Source organism: Camellia sinensis, chromosome 7 (genome assembly GCF_055761805.1).
Source record: "Camellia sinensis isolate YWXY chromosome 7, ASM5576180v1, whole genome shotgun sequence".
Taxonomy (NCBI): domain Eukaryota; kingdom Viridiplantae; phylum Streptophyta; class Magnoliopsida; order Ericales; family Theaceae; genus Camellia; species Camellia sinensis.
In genome coordinates, this window is record NC_138967.1 from 159,436,502 (window position 1) to 159,457,498 (window position 20,997).

The following is a 20,997-nucleotide window of genomic DNA, read 5'->3' on the forward strand; positions in this document are numbered from 1 at the left end:
CATTGCTCTATAATGGTGTGTCTTGTCCCAATTTTACCCTTTCTATTTAATATAAACAACAATTTTATAAATAATGTTAACTTAATTAAAATTTTAATTGTAAAATTTATTAATCTTATACTTATAATTTTGTTTAGGAAAAATCATTTAATTTGAACAATTAAAAATAATTTAATTGTGAAATTTCTAATAAATTAAAATTATTTATCAATTTTTTTTTCATATTTTAATGAAAAAGATAAAATGAATATAAAATATACTATTACAAACAATTGAATTTATTTATAACAATTTATACAAAAAAATAAATTTATTTGTTAATATTGAAATTTGATATATATATATATATATATTTTTTTTGATCAGCAAAGAAGAAAATTTTATTGATGAAGAAAACTATTACATCAATAAAGAAAAAAGAGGATGAGTGCAAAGCATCAAAGCGAGCCAAACACCATCAAGAGTGGTGAGGAACCAACCACAAACACCCAAAACAACCTCACCTAAGTAAAGGCTAACAAAGCCCAAAACATAACAGACAACCCAAAGTCTAGCAGCCTAATTAAAAACAGCAAAGGGCTAAAAATAACAGCAGCATGAGATCACAGATGCAAGTCTGAAACTTAGGCCAGATCACCCTCAAGCAGAACTAAAGCAGCCATAAGTAGAATTGATAGCAGATCACCCACAAGCAGAACTGATAGTAGCAAAATGAAAGCCCAGACCACCCTAAACCAGACCACCACCTAAGCAGTATCTAATTTGTGTGAAGTTATAGAGGAAATCATAAATTGAGAATTGAGACTCCATAAATGCAGCCTTTAACTAGATAGCAAGTCTGGTGATTATAAGCTCCTTTAGCTCTAGCATCTTAGGTTGAGATCCATCAAAAAGGCATTCGTTGTTGTGCTTCCAAATGGACCAAAGAGCCACTAATGGTATGGGTCGCCAAATTCTCCTTTCCTCTTTATTGCAGCAGTGCCCTGCCCACCATTGTAAGAAGCCTTCGATGGATCTTGGTATCACCCAGATAGTCCTCCACCACTAAAGTAGACCAGACCAAATTCTCTATACCAAAGGGCAAAGAAGTAGTACATGTTCAATTGTTTCATGCTGAGTTTTACAAAAGATGCACATGGTGGATGCAGGCAAATTTAAAATACCAACCCGATGCAAGAACACTGATGTTTTGACCCTACGCTTCCATGCGAGCCAACCAAAGACTTGGACTTTGGGTGAAATATATTTGATCCACACCAATTACTGGTGCTAACATTACAACCAAAATTGAGATTAGTATGTTGTACAAAACAGAGACAAGAGACTGGCCTAGCTTTGCAGCTAACCACACAACACTATCTTGGACCTCCAGATTTAATTCAGGTGTAGCTGATAAGATGCCAATGAGTCTGTGTAATTCCTCCTTTTCCCAGTCAAATAGGAGCCTCCTAAAATTGAGAATCCAGTTCTCAGAGGAGTTTGAGAGATCCACAAAGTCCTTGAGGTAACCCTCCTTATCAGAGGACAAAGGGAATAGCCTTGGGAAGTCATCTTTGAGACAGATATTTGCACACCATCTATCATGCCAGAACCTGATCTGCATCCATTGCCCACTCTTAATTGCAGGTTATTAACATAATAGACACCTCCTTTTCCAACTAGCAAGCCTCATTTTGAACTTTTCAATGACAGGCTGCCAAGTCTTCTTTCTCTTAGGACTGGCACCTAGTGGTAAACCTAAGTACTTAAGTGGTAGTTTATCAGTCTTGCAATTCAGCAAAGAAGCAAAATCATCAAGAGCAGAGATAGAAATATTAAACCCACAAACCACACTTTTATGGTAGTTGATTTTAAGCACTGATGCTAATTCAAAACATCTGAGAATCCTTTTCAAGCTAAGAACTTCTGACAGATCAGCCTCACAGAATAATAAAGAATCACCTGCAAATTGGAGATGAGAGAGCTGAACATGGTTATTTCCAATGCTTACCCCTTTCAGCAATCTCGAGTCCCTAACTCTTTGGAGGAGAATATTTAGTGCTTCTGCAACTAAATTAAATAGGAATGGTGATAAAGGGTCACCTCTCAATAATAATTTTTAAAAGAAAATAGAACTTACTGATAATTTTTCTATTGTGATTTATGATTTTTTTTGATGTAATATCATAATTTTTACAATTAAATAATATTATTTTATTAAAACTATTTATGAAATTGTTGTTCATTTTAAATGAGTGGTAGAATTGAGATAACATCCACCATTATGGAGCAATAATTTTATTGAAAATATGTTATGAAAAATAAGACTCAGTTTTCTATTTTAAAACTTCATAGGACTTAACAGTAATTTTAAGTGTAAAATAGGACTTATTGACTATTTTCCCAAAACAGTATTAATTTATTAACTTCTAACTCATCTGAACATTTTGAATGTTTGAGAATGGGCTCATGTGTCACTGGATTCTTCTCCATAAGCGGACTACACACGTAAGTATTTCCAATAATGGAGAAAGTAGGGATATTTTATTGTATGTCTGATATCATCTTAAATTATTAACGATCAAGTTAAAAAAATAAATAAAAAAAACTATTAAAGAGGGATAAATTTGTTATTTATATTATATTCTCAACACAATTTTTTGGGATAAATTACGAATACATATTGAGATTTACTTAAAATATAGATTGCTCAATGTAATTTTAAAAATAATATCCCACCCCTTCATGTTTTCAATCGAATAACAAATGACCCATTTTATGTTAATTAACATTTTTTAATAATATCATAAATATATTTCAATTAACAGTTAATGTAATTTTATTATTGTATTGAAAAGTAGTTAATAATTTCATTTTTTTTTCTGTTAATTCTGTTAAATAAAATTTTCTAATAAGGGATATTTATAATTTTTAAAATCACAAAAACAATTCACATTTTAAACAAACCATATGACGGTGTATTTGTAATTTACTAAAAAATTTATTTTTTAAAAAAAAAAGAAGAAAAAAAGAACCTACAACACCGTGTTTTTTGTGGGTGTTTTACATCATCCATGGCCCGAAAATGTTTTATTTCTCAGTTTATTAGGTAAAGGAAAAAGGTTGAGATCCCTTTTTTATTGACCCCACCACCCTAATGTATTGAGATTAACCAACTTTTTACTTTTTTTTTTTTTTTTTTTATTTAATTTTTTTTTTTTGTTTTCTCCTACCACTCACTCACTACATGTATCTGTGGGGTTGTGAGGGTTAAGAAAAAAAAGCAGTGTCTGTCATTGCTGATTTGGTAAATTACACAAAGCATTCATTTTTTTTGGGTACATCGGAAGTAAACACAAGGCATTCATCAACATACATTTTCATAGTCTACTCAATACAAACCAACAATTAACAGTACTTTCTTAATACAACATTCAGATTACAACTACGATGTCTTCGTCCTTCGCAAACCCTAGGGATGCTTCTCCGTCAGATCATCTGATCCATACCATCCTCACCGTCCCAGCTAGCTTGTTAATCATCTGGATATCCTGAGCGGGTTTGATCTCTTCATCTATGAACCCGTACAAGACAACCCTTTCCGTGGTTAAGGCTTCTATGGCAATCGGTTGCATAGGTGCGTTGTTTGCGATGTTCACGCGCCGCCAGGCCTATCCAGGTGTTGCTCGATATATTGAGTATGTGAGCGGATTAGCTTACGCGTTCGGATTCTTGGGTATCGCAAGCATATTCCTCCCTGCGACAATGATCGGTTGGGTTTTGTTGCCCGCCGGTGGTCTGATCTTGATAGCTTTCAAGATGAGGTAATAATGCCTTCTCTTCACTAGGGTTTGCTTTTTTCTTTTTTATTTGTGGCTTTCAGATGCTCTATGCTAAATTATCATATGCTTTAATTATTGCGCATTAACTTTGTCGGACACCTCTTTAAATTGCGTGCGGATCCTCTAGAGTAACTCTCTAGAGTGATCTCCTAAAGTGGATGATCGGACGGCTGTGCTTAAGCCTCACCAAAACGACGTCGTTTTGGTGAGGATTTTCAAAAAAAAAAAAAAACACATTTTTCCAATTTCAAAATTCCCCCCAGGCTGAAGAATATCATTCGAGCGGGAAGAAGCAGACCCGCGAAAGAAGGAGAGAGGGAAGAAGAGTTAGAGAACAGGTCACCCCGCCGTGCATCCCGTCGCCCCACCGTCGCAGTCACCTCGCTGTCGCCACCATCGTGCATCTCGTTGAACTCCATAGAACAGTGCATCCCGTTGAACTCCATAGAACAGAACAGGTACAAAGATCTTCTCTTTCCATAAATGTATGTATGTATATATGTATATATGTCAACAGTAGTGAATGATGTAGAATGTATCTGAGCTATTTGTGTTGTTATCATCAACTGCAACCTGCAAAACCAGTACAAGACAGTAGGACCCATGTCAAGATTTGTAAAAAAATAGCTCAGATATGTATATATGTCATATATTGTTTTTTCAAATTGTATTTTATGCCCGTATCATTACTATAAGATGTTTGGTCTGCATTGTGGGACTTCAACCTTGCACCTAACAAACTTCCAGATTTGTTTATCTTCCAGATTTCATTTTAGTTTATTTTTAGTTTATCTCATTCCAAAATGTCAAGTGTTTTTTAGTTTATCTGCAGATTTGATTTGATTAATTTTTATTTTTTGTTTGCAATTACTGGAAGTTTCTTGACCTGTCTAAATTGAAAAGGATTACCCTTAAATTAAAGCTTTGGTGATGTATAGTTGATGAGAAGTAACCTCACAGTTGAAAATCAATTATTAATTTAGGAAGTGTCTATTGTGCTTGTATTTCCTTTTGTCAATTTGGTTTATAATTAAATGTGAGGAAGAAGAAGAAACTTAAAATATTTATTATTAGAGTATTTTCTATTTAAGGCCCAAGGAAATACAAATAAAACTAAGCATATGATCAGTCTTTTTAGTTTTGTTGCACTTATTTTCCTTTCAACTCTTATTTAGCTAACATGGGATTTCAGATTATAGAAAATGACTAGTTAGAAATATGGAAAGGTAGCTGATGCTTTACTAGTGAATTTATCTGCTTCATTTCTTATTTGGCCTGATATGGTCTAGTAATTATTGATCATAAGAGAGTAAAAATTATTAATTAGTAGAATTGTTCCTTGTTTCTTTATATATATTCAGGTGGTACGTTTGTTATTCGTTAATTATCTTATTCAGTTTGTATACAGTTTTTATGCTAATATTGAGCACTTATTTATTTTTTAAGTGACATGGCACATTGATATGGAACCTAACAATCTTGAGAATGACGGAGGTGAGGGTGATTGGAAGCCTAGAGTTCGCATGACATTTGATACAAAACAAGAAGCATATGATTTCTATAATAGTTATGGAGGAAGGTTGGGGTTTAGTATTAGAAGGGGTTATGTAAACAAGGGCAAAGATGGGCAAATCACTTCAAGGCAATTTGTTTGTAATAAGGAGGGATTTCGGGTCGTCGACAAGCGAGATCCATTAACAAAAAATCCTAGGCAGGAAGTAAGGACTGGTTATCAAGCCCGACTTGTCATTAAGTGGGATAGGAATATGCAGAAATTTTTTGTTAGTGATTTTGTTGAACAACATAATCATATCTTTGTACCAACAGAATGTACGCATATGTTACCATCCCAAAGGAAGATATCTGCATCACAGGCAACTGAAATAGATTTAGCTGAAAAATCTGGAATCCGTCTTAATGCTGCATTTGAGCTCATGGGTAATGAAGTTGGTGGAAGGGAGTCGCTTGGGTTCACAAAACTGGACCAAAAAAATTATTTGAGAACGAAGAGGCAAAACAGTTTAGCATATGGGGAGGCAGGTAGCATTTTGCAATATTTTCGTGACAAATCATTGGAGAATCCATCTTTTTTTACTCGGTCCAATTAGATAACGAGGAGCAGATTACAAACATATTTTGGGCCGATGCTCAGATGATCATGGATTATGGGCAATTTGGTGATGTTGTGACTTTCGACACTACTTACAAGTTAAATAGTGCACATAGACCATTTGCGTCCTTTGTTGAATTTAACCATCATAGGGAAACTGTGATATTCGATGCAGCTTTGATGTATGATGAGACCGCCGATTCTTTTGTATGGCTTTTTAGAAGATTCTTGGAGGCAATGTCAAGTAAGGCTCCAAAAACAATTTTCACGGATCAAGATGCTGCAATGGCTAAGGCCATACCTATTGTGATGCCTAACACAACCCACCGTCTTTGCACTTGGCATTTGATGCAAAATGCATTAAGGCATACAAATTCTATCTTCAAGGATAAGGTGGTGAAGGATAAGGGGATGAAGAGTGTTTTATCCACGTTTATGTACGACATTGAGGATGAGGAAGAGTTTACGTTAAAATGGGAGGAAATGCTTGACAAGTATGAAGTAAGAGATAATCATTGGTTGAAGTTAACATTTGGGGTGAAGGAAAAATGGGGTTGGCCATATGTTAGAAATGCATGGGGTGCGGGCATGAGTAGCACCCAACTTAGTGAATCCTTTAATGCTTTCTTGAAGGATTTCATTCAGTCTGATCATAACTTAATGTAATTTTTCATGCATTTTGATCGAGTTCTGTTTGAGAAGAGGTACAAAGAGTTACAAGCCGAATATGCTCTATGCCAAAAGTTGCCAAGGGTGAATATTAAAGTGAAGATTATGGAGCAAGCTGCAGATATTTACACAAATAAAATTTTTAAAGAATTTCAGGATGAGTATGTCAAGTCCCTTGAAGTAAACATTGAAGAAATTGAAAATGATGGTGAGAGTACCGTTTATACGGTTCTTGATAGTGATGGTATAAAGGTGAGGAAGGTGAGGCAGGAGTGTGATGATTCAGTCACTTGCAGTTGTAGGAAGTTTGAAATGAAGGGCATTTTGTGTAGTCATTGTTTGAAGATCCTTAGAGAAAGACTCAAATTCAAAGAGATTCCTTCACAATATATTCTGAAGAGATGGACTAAAAAAGCAAGATCTGAAAATGTGAAAGATAGGTGTGGGCATGATATTCAGGTTGATGTAAGATTGCATCAAACTTCACGTTATAGGTCATTGATGGAAATATTCAGATCAGTAGCATGTAGAGCTTCTGAAAGTGAGGAAACATATGATTTGACGGTCGAGAAAGCGGATGAATTAATTGCAGACATTGAAACCATGTTATGCGCAAAATTCAATATGCCTTGTTCAAATACTATTCAAGAAGAAAGCCCCCCCGAAAGCTTTGAAGTGGATGGTGTAGCGGATAAAAATGTAGTTCAAGCAAAAGGACTCTAGAGAAGAGAGTGCACTAGCAAGGGACGAAGGCGGATAAAAGGTGGTTTGGAGCTTGTGTTGGCAAAGAAAAATAAAACAAGTTCATATAATGCTTCTCAAACTTCCATGTCTGTTACTCCTCAAACTCGTCCCTTATTTTCGGCAAGTGCTCCGGAAGCACCTCCCTTATTTCCTCAGTCGGCTCCTTTATTTTCAAGTGCTCCTCAACTTCCTCCGTTCTCGCCGAGTGTTCCTGAAGTTAGAGCTTCTTCGTCTCAATTTATGTATCCCGCCTATGATGTAAGTTAGTTTAATAAGAAGTTTTAGTAGAGATTTATAGGTGACTATTATCATTTGAAATTGATATGTGTTTGTTATTGTTGCAGCCAAGTTTTCTTCATCACAATATGCATTTTTCCATGCCATCGATGTATTCCGTCCATGGAACCTATCAAGCATTGCTTAACAATGCAAGTAGTTATCACTCGCAAGCCTCAAATAGTCCCGCATGCAGTGAAGTAATTTATTTTTCACCTTTCCTCTTTTATTTTGTCATTCATTCATTCAAAGTTCCAATTTATTTTATTGTTCCTTTGATGTAATATTATTTTATTTTTTTTGTAGGTACTATATGGTCGTGGTCGTGGTCGTGGGCGTGGGCGTGGGCATGGGCATGGGCATACGGATCACACGTCAACATCTTAGCGTTATTTTGTTTTGGGAATTTTTGTGAATTTTTTGTTGGATATGTAATATTGAAAACCTTTCATGAAACTGTTGCTGAAATGTTGCTGTAATGGAGTTAAAATGTTGTTGAATTTGTTGCTGAAAAATTCCTGAAATAGAGTTGAAATGTTGCTGAAATAGAGTAAAACTGTTGCAGATTTTTTGCTTGAATAATGCTCAAATGTTGCTGAAATGTTGCTGAAATTGTTGCGGAAAAATTGCTGAAATAGAGTTGAAATGTTGCTGAAATAGAGTAAAACTGTTGCAGATTTTTTGCTTGAATAATGCTCAAATGTTGCTGAAATAGAGTTGATGAAATGTTGCTGAAATTGTTGCTAAAATGTTGCTGTAATGGAGTTAAAATGTTGCTGAATTTGTTGCTGAAAAATTGCTAAAACAGAGTTGAAATGTTGCTGAAATAGAGTTAAACTGATGCAGATTTTTTGCTTGAATAATGCTCAAATGTTGCTGAAATAGAGTTGATGAAATGTTGCTGAAATAGAGTTAAACTGTTGCACATTTTTTTGTTGAAATAGAATTAGAGTTGCAGTATCTCTGTTTGCAGCTTTTAGAAACTTGTTGCAGATTTTAGAAACTGTTGCAGATTTTTTTCATTGTTGCAGATTTTAGAAACTTGTTATACAACATTGAACATTTCATATAATACAGCAACCTGTTATACAACATTCAACATTTCAACATTTTCAATAGATTTCAGAAACCTGTTATACAACATTCAACATTTTCAACATTTCAACATTTCAACATTCAACAGTTTTTGCAACATTGAACATTTCATATAATACAACAACCTGTTATACAACATTCAACATTTCATCTCAAATAAACCTGTTACACACTTGTTTTTGCAAACCTTCAGATTTTAAAGCACCAAAAAAAAATTACAAAACAAGTAGAAAAGTAGATTACATTCATAGGATGTTCCAAAACCTAAGAACTGAGTCATTTACATGATAAAGTGCAAAAACACACAAAATACAATGACATAAGTCATTGCCTTCAAGATGTTCTCAATCCTTTGAAGCCTTCTATCATGCTCACCAAGCCTTGTCCTTAAATCATTGCCTTCAAGATGTCCAGCATTGGCACGGCTTGATGAGGTAATGTCGTCGTCGTCGTCGTCATCATCTGCGAACCACCTGAAGTAATTGCAGTGGTCGTTCGAATCCTACAATGGAGAAGAATCAATTAATCAATAAAGGACAACTGAAATTTGTAAAAAGTAACAGATTTATTTATATAACAGGTACTTACATATTTTCTTGGGCAAACAAAATAGACACGTCCTTTATTTCCATTCACATTGGTTCGTACAATACGCACGGAAGCTATTCTTCCACAATTACAAAACCTTGGCTTTAATCTTAAGTTCGTATTATCAATAGAAGATGAAGCCATTTTTTTTTTCTGCATAAAAAACAAGTTATTAACAAGTGTCTTAAGAAAATGATATTTCATTTATATTTCTCTCACTTTTATCATTTCTTTTTTTAAGTTCCTACACAAACTTATAATTTAAATACAACGTTAACGAAATTGTGATTTCAACTTCTTCTTCGAGTAAATAGTGGGTACCATTTAGGCCATGCTTGTTTGAGAAAAAGGATTAAGAGGGAAGTGCCAGAAAAAAATACATCAATCAAATTCATGTCTATTGTCACAGCCAAAAAAAAATAAAAATGAAGTGCCAGAATTTCAATTTTGTTATGAACAAAAATTGAAGGATGAAATATTCCAGAGCTGCAATGGTGGTTTCAAATTCATCAATAAATACAACATTGCAAAATATCTGTTTTAGCAAAGCTTCACAAGGAATTCGCCGTAAAGAAATTTAGACCCAAAACGTCAATCATTAATTTTATGATGAAACAGCAGTCCATATGCAATATTAAGCTTGCCATATCTTTAGAACAGGACAAATATAAAGAAAGCATTTTGTGTTGTCATTATTAAAGGAGAAAGCTTGTCCTTGAAACCTACTTCAGCCGTGTAAAACAAGCAGCTCCTAGCCAATCTATGCCAAAGACAAACCACTTCTGATCACCTCAATATTTATTTCTCAGCCAAACTCATGAAAACAAAAGTCCTTAATGAGTAGGATTTCACTCTTTGCTTGTTAACCTTTCCTGTATTGCCTATTGGAACTACACCTGCATTCTCTCTTATATCCTCATAGTTATATATGACTTAGCCTCCATTTTAGGAGTGAGTCAGTTTGGACGCTGTTATTGTGCAAATCAGCATTGCTTTACGGTTGTCCAGCTGTCAAATAATACTGAATCTTTTCAAAAGGGCTTTCAATCAAAAGTTGTATATTTTTATTCAACAAAATTATCAAAAATTATATATTGTTCGCACACTCCAAAAGTGTGTGAGCAAATTCATTTTCTCATGTGACGGATTAATAGTTTCGACTCTAGACTAAACTACAAATTCAGCCAAACAAATGCCATATTGGAGGAAAAAATCTCAAATAGGGATCCCACATGTCTTCTAATCTAATCAGAACTCTCATTGTGCTTCGAGTTTGAATTTAAGTCGCCGTGTGTGTGTAATGTATGCTGTGTAATCTAAATCTTCGCCCTGTGGTAGTGTTATGGACTTACAGTTTGCTGTAATCCAGAGGCCAAGAAGGAATAGTGTCATTTGGGTCAGGTACGAAAGTTGAGCAGAGCTATGAAGAGTTCATTTAACAGCTAATGGACTAGAACAAATAGTGAAACTGAGGTAGGATTGGGCGTGATGTGTGTACAGTTCGAAGGAGCAAATTATCAAACAGTTGGTGTGTGAGCATTCCAACTGAGTGAGTAAGACAACAATGTTGGTGTTTCCCTTCTTTTTCTTCGTTTTCCAAGTAACCAAACAGAGGGTAATGAAACAAAGAACAAACTCATATACCAATTTTCGAGAGATTATTGAGTGTAAAATCTACAAGCAAAACTGAAATAAGATTGAAATACATATATATCTACACACATATATGTGTATAAAGGGTGCAAATCAATGATTTAAGCAATACATGAAATAGAAAACTCTAACTTGTTGGTAGACAAGAATAGAACAGAGAGAGCGAGAGGAATAGGGAATGAGATGAGAGACCGAAGCTTACGGCAGGACAGTGGCGACTACAACGGTGGGGCGACGAGACGACTGCGGGACGGCGGCGACTGCGGGGCGACTGCGACGGTGGGGCGACGGGATGCACGACGGAGCAGCCTCTCTAACTCTTCTTCCCTCACTCCTTTCTCGCGGCTCTGCTTCTTCCCGCTCTTCTGATATACCTCTTCAGCCTGGGGGGGAATTTTGAAATAGAAAAATGTTTTTTTTTTTTTTTTTTTTTTTTGAAAATCCTCACCAAAACGACGTCATTTTGGTGAGGCTTAAGCACATCCGTCCGATCATCTACTTTAGGAGATCACTCTAGAGAGTTACTCTAGAGGATCCTTACGCCTTTAAATTAGGCAGAACCTCACTGATAATCTAACAAAGATAACCTGTACGATGAAGTACAGAGATGGGATTGGACGTTCCAATAATATACAGTTTTTATTCTATTTGGAAATGATGGTTCCACAACCTCACTTTTTTAGGATGTCAAACACGTCTCAAATAAAATTTTTATAAGATACTATGTGTGTATTCCGAAAATTATTATTTTAGTAGGTTATTTAATTTTTGACTATTTTAATATATTAAAATTTTTGTGTTTGGGATAATGATTGGATTTTTTTATAGTTCGATGTGATGCTTGTGAAAGAAAAAGTGAAATGATTATAAATTTGATGTGACATTTTATTTTATTAACCATTTTAGCATATTTTGTTTTTTTGTGAATTTTAGCCTAAAAGAGGCTAAAATTTTTCTTGCCAAACACCCCCTATAAATCAAATACTAACAAAATATACATACATTAATGAAGGTATAACCTGCCATACTTTCATTAGGAATGACTTCCCTCCATACTCTTTTTTTCCATACTCTTTCATACTTTATTTAGGCTTCATTCTAGGTCTATATTGATAATTTAAACCGTTCACCTCTTAATCCCAATAATTTAGATGAGTTATGTAAAAAATTAATTTCATCGGATATCACTAGATATATGAATAAATTGTAACTTGGTTTTTAAAATGGATAGTAATTGTGAGTTTGAACTTTCATTCTATAAAATAAAAAGTGTTTTGTTTATGTATTCATCGATATCTGATTAAACTGATTTTTTACACAGATGGTCTTCATTGTGAGATTTACAAGATGAACGGTTTAGATTATCAATGTAAGCCTAAAATGGAACTCAAAAAATAAAATATGGAGAAGTATGGAGAATAATTGTATGGAAGGGAGCCATACACCATTTCACTACATTGTCCGAACTAGAAATTTACTCCACGATAAGCTTGTTAAGTGCGATTAAGTTATGTAAACATTAGTTAGAATTCCTTTGGCTGCAGCTTAAAAGCTAGCTTATTGGCTAGAAAAGCCTAAACCTCATTGGCAAACTCATTTCCAGCAACAACACAAACATACACACACATACTAGCACAACACCTATAGTGCATGCGCCATTAGGCGATTTGTGGCAACCTTTGAAGATGGTTTGATCAAATTTGTGTCTTTTTTTTGGGGTTTGTTTTAATATTTGGAATTTGAATTTGAAGCTTGGATTTGGAATTTAGGATTTTCTTTGGTTTTGGAGGTTGCTCGATACTTTAAAATTTGTTTAGAATTGAATTGGTCAACAGTTAGTTTAGTTCGTTTGATTGAGAGCTTGCTTAGTTCTTTTGAAGTTTTCTCTACTCTCTTATGTTATTGGTGGAGCCTAAAACAAGATTAAACCTAATCAGACTAGAAAAAGGAAACAAGAAAATTAGTGTTTGGTTGGTTTTGGACTCTAGACTATTTCTTTGTTAATTGAAGTTTTTCCTTCTTAGTTTAGGTTTTGGTTTCCTTATTAATTTAGGATTAGGTTTAAGGCTAGCCCTATAAATACACCCATGTAGCTCTATGTTTTTTTAATTCATTCATTAGTTTTATGATCTTAGAAAGAGATACACATTAGTGAGAATGAGAGACAGATCATTGTAGAGAGAGAGTTTGTGAGATTGAGTGTGAGAGACTCTTGTAACTCCTATCATATTGATCTTAGTAAATCCGCAATATCTCTATGGGCGTAACCCGTGATTTGGATGAACTACATAAATCTCTTGTGTTGCTTTGTGAGTTTATTTTTTCTGTTATTTTACTTCTTCGATCTAGATTCATTGTGTGCGTGATTGTTTGCGTAGGTCTTGGAGTTTGGTATTAATCATATATACTATAACAAGTTGTATCATAGCATTGGTTCCTAGACCAAGAACAATAGCGGACAAAGGCAAAGAGAAAATCAAAAAATTCAGCAGTTTAAACTTCGGATTGTGAAAGATGCAAATAGAGGATTTTCTCTATCAGAAGGATCTTTATCTTATTCTCGCAAGAGTAGTCAAAAAGCCGAAAACAATGAAGATTAGTGAATGGGAGTTACTCGATCGAAAAGCTTTGGGTATAATAGGGCTATCCCTTGCTGTAACAATTGCATTTAATATTCAACGAGAAGATAACTGATGATTTGATGGCTGCCTTATCACGAATGTATGAGAAGCCCTCATCCACAAAAAAGGTCCATTTGATCAAGAAGTTGTTTAACTTGAAGATGTCTGAAAGAGGAATCGCGATTAAGTATATTAACGATTTTAACTCACCGATCAGTTAGTTAGAATTGGTTAGTATCTCGTTTGATAAAGAAGTGAAGGCCTTGGCACTACTATCAAGCCTTCATGAGAGTTGGAATTCGTTGGTTGTTGCAGTGAGCAATTCCACTGATTCAGCACAATTAAGCATGGATCATGTAGTGGGTTTGGTTCTGAGTGAAGACATCTAAAGAAAAGATAATGGTGAAAGCTCTAGTTCGGCATTGGCAATTGATGATAAAGGCAGGAAGCCCAACACGGGCAAACAACAAGAAGAGAAACAGAAGTAAATCGAGGAATGGTTGATCTTCATCTTGACCAAAGTTTACAGGCAAGTGCTAGGGTTGCGGTAAGACTAGTCACACAAAGCAGGATTACAAGGTTAAGGAACAAAACTACAATAATCAAGGTGAGAAGGAGTTTGTGAATGTTTTTTATGAAAAGGATTCTGAAGCACTCATGTTGCCTTTAGAAACTCATGGAGAATCGTGGGTGATTGATTCTGGTGCATCGTTTTATGCTACCTCGCACAAGGAATTTCTTAGGTAATTTCGGAAATGTGTACCTTGGAAACGATGAAACTTGCAACATAATTGGCAAGGGTGAAGTACTGATAAACTAGCCTAATAGAATAACTTTGAAAATCAATGATATTAGATATGTGCTGTGTTTGAAGAAGAATCTAATTTCTGTCGGTCAACTCACAGATTCTGGTATTATGACAATCTTAGCCGGTGGTACGTGGAAGATGACCAAGGGAGCCATGGTAGTGGCTCATGGAAAAGGGAAGGTACTCTTTACGTGACGTCGAGTACCTCTAGTGCAATTATAGTAACATCATCAGAAGTCGAAACGGGTATATGACACTGCGGACTTGGACATATGAGTGAGAAATGAATGAAAGTTTTGATGTCAAAAGGGAAAACTACCAAGTTTGAAGTCTTTGAACTGGAATTTCTGTGAAGTGTGCATCTTGGAAAAATAGAAAAGGGTTAGTTTCACTAAGATTTTGAAAGCTTGGAAGTCAGAACAGTTGGAGTTAGTTTACACAGACGTGTAGGGACCATCTCCGGTAAGATCTCTTGGAGGCTTTAGTTATTTTGTCACCTTTATTGATGATACTATGTGTAGACCGCCCCGAGAACTCCGCTCTCCGCGCCGCGAGGGCGCAAATCGTTTGTTCATTAGCTACTACAGTTCAGACTCGTGTCACGGTTCTGAATCTAATCTCACAAAGTGCAATATGAGACCGATAAATCACCAAAGAGTCCAAATCTGGCAAATCATTTTGGAAAACTGATTTTTATAAAGAAGTGCCAAACATGGACTGCTTTGTCAGATACAGAGTCGCCACCTAAATATTTTATTTTGAAAAATTTAGGAAACCCTGACTCGTGTCTAAGGCCACGTGTCTGTTATCACCAAAGTTACCTCGGCTCGAAAACTTGGGTACGAGAAGGGAAGGTCATGCAATGAGCACCCCCGCTCACCCTATCAAAAGATCGGCCTTTACTAAGCATGATATGTTGTTTTTGAAAACACATGTGTTCTTATTCCGGTTATTAACCTGGGATTACTATGTGATGCGCGCGGCCTACAAGTATAGACTAGATCGCCTAAGTTGGAACAAAACATTGCATGTTCATTTTTGAAAATGATTTGAAGTTTGATACTCGCAAGTAGGCTAAGTCGTAGATTTTGCCACCCTCAAGTGGGCTTAAAACTCGCATTTCGATGATTTGTTTCAATTCAAGCAATCCAACATTCACCCACAGGCATTCAAGCAATTAATCACTTAAGCAGTTAGCCTCATGGCAAGCATGCTAACATGGCAACATACACATCTCATGTAGTATGCTAAAGCGTAAACACTCACAGTGTACTCTGAGCCAAAACAAAGAACTAGTTAGAAATCATGCATGATCCTAATTCATGTTACGATGGCTAATGCAACACATGCAAAAATGCAACTAAAATAGGCTCGAATATTCTAAGATGTCATGTAAATGCAACTTGATAACATGTTGTTGAACACGTATTGAAGTAAACGTATTGAAGTACAATGTAGTTAGTATGATGCGCCGAGCCCGGTGCATGCAAAATAGATGAATGGATGCACTCATGTGAAGCATAAGTATGCTAATCAAAATATGCCCTAAAACTAACCATCGTAAACGGTTAAGTAAAAGGGAGAAAGAAATGGGGGGTTGGAAGACATGCATCACACACACGCACGCTTATTACAACAGTTGGCTCTCTCGACGGAGGGTCCGAATAAGAAGCTAACTAGCTAATCTAAGCTAATTAAACTAATTATTACAAAACAAAACTAACTAACTAATTATTACAAAATAAAGCTAATTAACTAACAAGTTAACTAACTAGCTATTACAAACACAAATTAATCAGTTAAGCGCATTAACTAATTAAGTACATAACCAAAGCATAAACTAGCTAAGGAGAGCAGTAAAGAGAGGTCCTCGGAATGAGGAGTGCATGCATGCTCGGTCGCCTCGTTCGAAAATCCAATGCGATGCCCCGATTTGCCTCTGTTTGCAACTGTTCTCAGAACCTTGTACAAAGCTCCAGAAAGCTTCTAACTCACCTTGGGGACCTGTAGGAGCATGACCGACCACCTAGGGGTGTTGCCAGCCACTAGCCGACCAGTTACCATTGTTGCAGACCCGAAAAAGTGGTCGGCCAGCTAGTTTTTCCGGTCTGCCGACCACTTGTTGCTGCACTTCTCCAGTTTGCTGCAACAAAGAGCAAGAAAGGGCATGGCAATGTATTTGCAAGGTATGTGTGCACAACCACCCTCCCTATCATTTCATAAGCTCAAGGGAGTGCGATTCTCGACCCTCGGGCCACCAATCACGCATTTCAATGCATGATGGCCGAGAAGCCAAATTACACAATTCAATATGAAATGAATGCACACATAAACACATAAAACCTTGACCTCTATCATGTATGATCAAGAGGGTCGGCGATCGAGAATTGAGACACATTTCATCACTTCAAGTATGAAATGTCCCTCGTTTCTCGTGTTTGGACTAATACCCTATCCAAACACATGCAAAGCAACAACATGGCATACTCAATGCAATGTAACATAAGCATACACAATGCAAAGAACATGGCATACACAATGCGATGTAGCATAGCATACACAATGCAATGAACAACATGGCATACTCAATGCAATGTAACATAAGCATGCTAACAACATGCAAACAAACATGCTAAATGGATTTAAACCGAATGTGGACAGACCTCAGCCATGCCCAAAACAGTGGCCAAAATGCTAAGAAATGAATGCACAAAAGCATATACAAGCATGCACATGCATTGGCCCATCAACTAGGCCTAAGAGCACAACCCTCAAGAATGCTCAATGAGTGATAAACATGGAAGTGTGACAACACTAAATGCTCTGAAATCAAGTGTGAAAGGATGCCAAATCATTCAAACAACACAAGCAAGGCATGCAAGGGTCCTTAAGCATTAAAGCTAGTAAAGAGGACTACAAATGGGGCATGCAATACATGGCACAAATGCATGAACCAATCGTGGACAGAGCTCAAATAGGTCTAAACAAAGACCAAAGCATGCTAAGATGGGAGCTCAAAAGTCTAAGCATGCAAGCATACAAGCTAGGCCATAAGCTAGGCAACAATATATAACCCTTAAAGGCATTCAAAGCATGAAAGAAGTGGGAATATAGCAATGCTATAAGCTTTGAAATATCATGATAAATGATGCCAAATCATGCAAATGATACAAATGAAGCATGCTATGGCGCCCAAAACTTGAAGCTAACATAGGTACTTGCACTATAGCTATACAAAACATGAAGCATATGGTTGAGGCAACCCAAAACAGTCCTAGAACATGTCAAAATGAGTCTAAAACATGCATGTAAGGAAGCCAAAACAAGGTAGCATGAAGGGCCAAAACATAGATCATGCAAGGGCAATAGGGAGGACTACACTACACCTATCAAGACCAAGCATGAAATGGCTTTGCAACAAAAATCAAAGTTATATCATGGCAAAATAACCCCAAAAACATACTGAAATGGTAGCTCGCAAGCTTAGGCATGAAGGCATACGCAATGACTTATGTTAAGGCATAAAGGACCAACCCTTCAAAGCATGGAAAGAGTGACAAATGCAAGTGTATGATCACACTACATGTACTGAAATCACATTTCAAATGATGTCAAATCATGAAAATAGTCCAAGTAATGCATGCTAATGAACTCAATACACAAGGCTAGTGAGCTAGAATGCATTATAGCTATACAAAGCATGGCATGCATGACCAAAACAATACAAATCAGAGCTTAAGAATGGTAAAACATGAACAAAATCTTCTCAGAGTTAAGCCAAAATCATCTTAGAATGATGGTCTAAAGCATGATATACATTAGGCTAGTTCATAGAATTGCACTACAAGTGCATGGAGCATGCATGGGGCTATCAAACCAACCCAAAATAGATCTAAGGCATGTTAGAACAACACCAAAAACCTACTGAGATGGCCCCAAATCAAGCTAGAAAGACATGCTACTTCATGAGGCATGCAAGACTAGTTTACAAGATTTACACTACAAGTGTATAAGGCATGTAAGGGATGACAAAACCAAATCAAAATAGTGGTATTCCATTTCAAAATAACCCCAAATACATGCTAAGATGGAGCCAACATAAGCTTAACAAACATGCTCAAACATGAGGCGAATGAAGCAAGCATACAAAACACAAGGAGAGGGGATGACCCTCTCCTATTTGGGACCTCAAAACACCATTTCCACCACTGAAATTTCTCTGAGTTTCAATGGTGAGAAGTCCAAAACAAGGTGGTCCCAATAGCTTAAAAGGATGGTACAAAAACAAAGCCAAACAATGCCTAAGAGGGGGTAGACTACCCCCAACACGAAAGAGACCTTAAACAAACATGTTAAGCATGCAAAATTAGAAATTTTTATAGTTTAAAGTCAAGCCAAAATAAGCATGAAAATAGGTCCAGAAGCTTAAACCAAAACAAGGGTTTTAAGGGTTAAAAGCTCACCCTTGAAGAACACCTTCAAAGTTGCAACTCCGGCACTCTTTTTGAACCAAAACCAATCCAAAGACTCCAAAACCAACCTCAAAGAGCCTCAGCTACGAGAGTATGGTGTTTGAGTGTGTGTTTGTGTGCAATAGTATGGAAAAACTGCACTTTCAAGCACAAATATAGAGCAAGCAAGAAGATATAGAGACAATGATGTATATATAGCTCAAGCACAATTTTCTAAACCTGGAGAAGGAGGGGGGAGGTTCTCTTATATAGAGAACCAAAGTGTAAGCTTGTTGGAAAAGCTTAAGGTCTAAAGCCATCCCTCCATATGGAGGATGGTTTTTGAGCCCTCCAACTGTTACAACTAGAAAGAAAATATCTCCAGGAATGAGCTGGAAAGCTGTGGTCGGCCAGCTACTTACACTGGTCGACCGACCAGTGGAAGTGGTTGGCCAGGAAAGAAAGTGGTCGGCCACAGGGGAGAGGTGGTCTGCAGCATGAAAGCAAGGCAGTGGTGTGGTGGCCGACCAGAAAAGGTGTTCCAAAGACCAAGAAAACTAGTTGGCCGACCAAAAAACTGGCTGATAGGAAGGAAAGTGCTCTCCAAGGGGAAGAACTGGTCTCCCACCCTTATATCACATTCCAAACAAGGAAAATAAGGTTTGTACCAAAAACAAACCAAAAGGGATGCAAGACAGGAGTCCGGGAGGCAAGGTGCGCAGCCGGAAGCCTCGAAAACTAGTCTACTAGCATCAAAAGTGGTCTCCCGGACCACAGTGGCCCTCTAGGCCAAGGCAACAAGGAGTGGTTCAAAAACCACGCCAAACGGAGAACGTTAAGCGGTCCCGAGACAAGGCGCTCGGCCGAAGGCTCTGAAAACCGAAAATTAGTCTCCAAGCAAAAAGTGGTTTACGACCGCAAAAAGTGGTCTACAACCACAAAAGGATGGCCTAGAAGACCTCTCCCTCCCTCCAGGGAAGAGAAAACAAGGTTTGGTCCACAAACCGAGCCAAAGCACAAAAAGTTCAGAGGCCCGGAGGCAAGGCACTCAACCGAAGACTCCGGAAACTCGAAACGAGCACAACATGTACAATCACCGAGCGCTCAATCGATGACATCTGAGTCTTAAGGTCGGTCAAAAATGGGGTGTCTACACTACGCGTAAATTGCGGGTATATTTTTTGAAGAATAAATATAATATGTTTGATATCTTCAAAAAGTGGAAAGCTTTAGTTGAGAATGAGACAGGTTCAAAGTTGAAGTGTCTCAAGTCCGACAATGGTGGGGAGTACATAGATGGTGATCTAGAAAAGTATTGTGCAGAGAACGGAATTCGACATGTGACGACAATTTCAAGCAAACCACGGCAAAACGATGTGGTGTGCAACTCCTCTTCGATTTGAAAGAAGCTATCTACATGCATCAACCCCAAGGCTATGAGGTGGTTAATAAAGAAAATCTGGTATGTAAACTGAAGAAGAGTTTGTATGGGCAGTAATAAGTGCCTAAACAATGGTACATAAAATTTGATAGCTTCATAGCAAGTGTAGGCTTCCATTGGTACCACGATGATCATTGTTGTTATTATAAAAAGCTTGACACTTTATATTAAATATTTCTCTTGTATGTAGATGATATGCTTGTTGCAGGTTTAAGCATAGATGAGATTTTGAATCTCGAAGAGGAGTTGTCCAAAGAGTTCAAAATGAAAGATTTGGGTATGGCAAAACAAATCTTAGGAATGCGAATTAGTAGGGACATGAGAAATAAGAAACTGAAGCTCTCACAAGCTGAGTACAATGAAAAAGTACTCAATAGATTCAACATGGGATGTGCAAAGCCTGTAGGCATTCCATTAGCAAGCCACTTCAAATTGATGAAGGAACAATGTGCCACATGAAGAGCAAGAATACATGGCAAACCATATGCTTCAGTCGTTGGTTGCTTGATGTATGCCATAGTCTGCATGAGACCAGGCATTGCCCATGCATTAGGAGTTGTTAGCAGATTCATGAATAATCTCAGCAAAGAGCATTGAGAAGTTGTCAAGTGGGTATTCAGGTATCTCAGAGGTATGAGTGACATGGTTCTTTGGTATGGCGACACAGAAATCAACTTACTTGGGTATGTTGATTCCGATATAGCACGTGACATTGATAGT

At 36.8% G+C, this 20,997-nt stretch overlaps 1 long non-coding RNA gene across 1 annotated transcript in view; it reads left to right on the plus strand.

The window, feature by feature from the left end:
• The first annotated feature begins 3,046 nt into the window (after nt 1-3,046).
• Nucleotides 3,047-20,997, plus strand: part of LOC145795408 (uncharacterized) — a 45,669-nt gene continuing 27,718 nt past the window's right edge. Inside the window, exon 1 of the long non-coding RNA XR_014336333.1 lies at nt 3,047-3,803. This is a non-coding gene — a long non-coding RNA (uncharacterized LOC145795408). The remainder of the gene's footprint in view (nt 3,804-20,997) is intronic.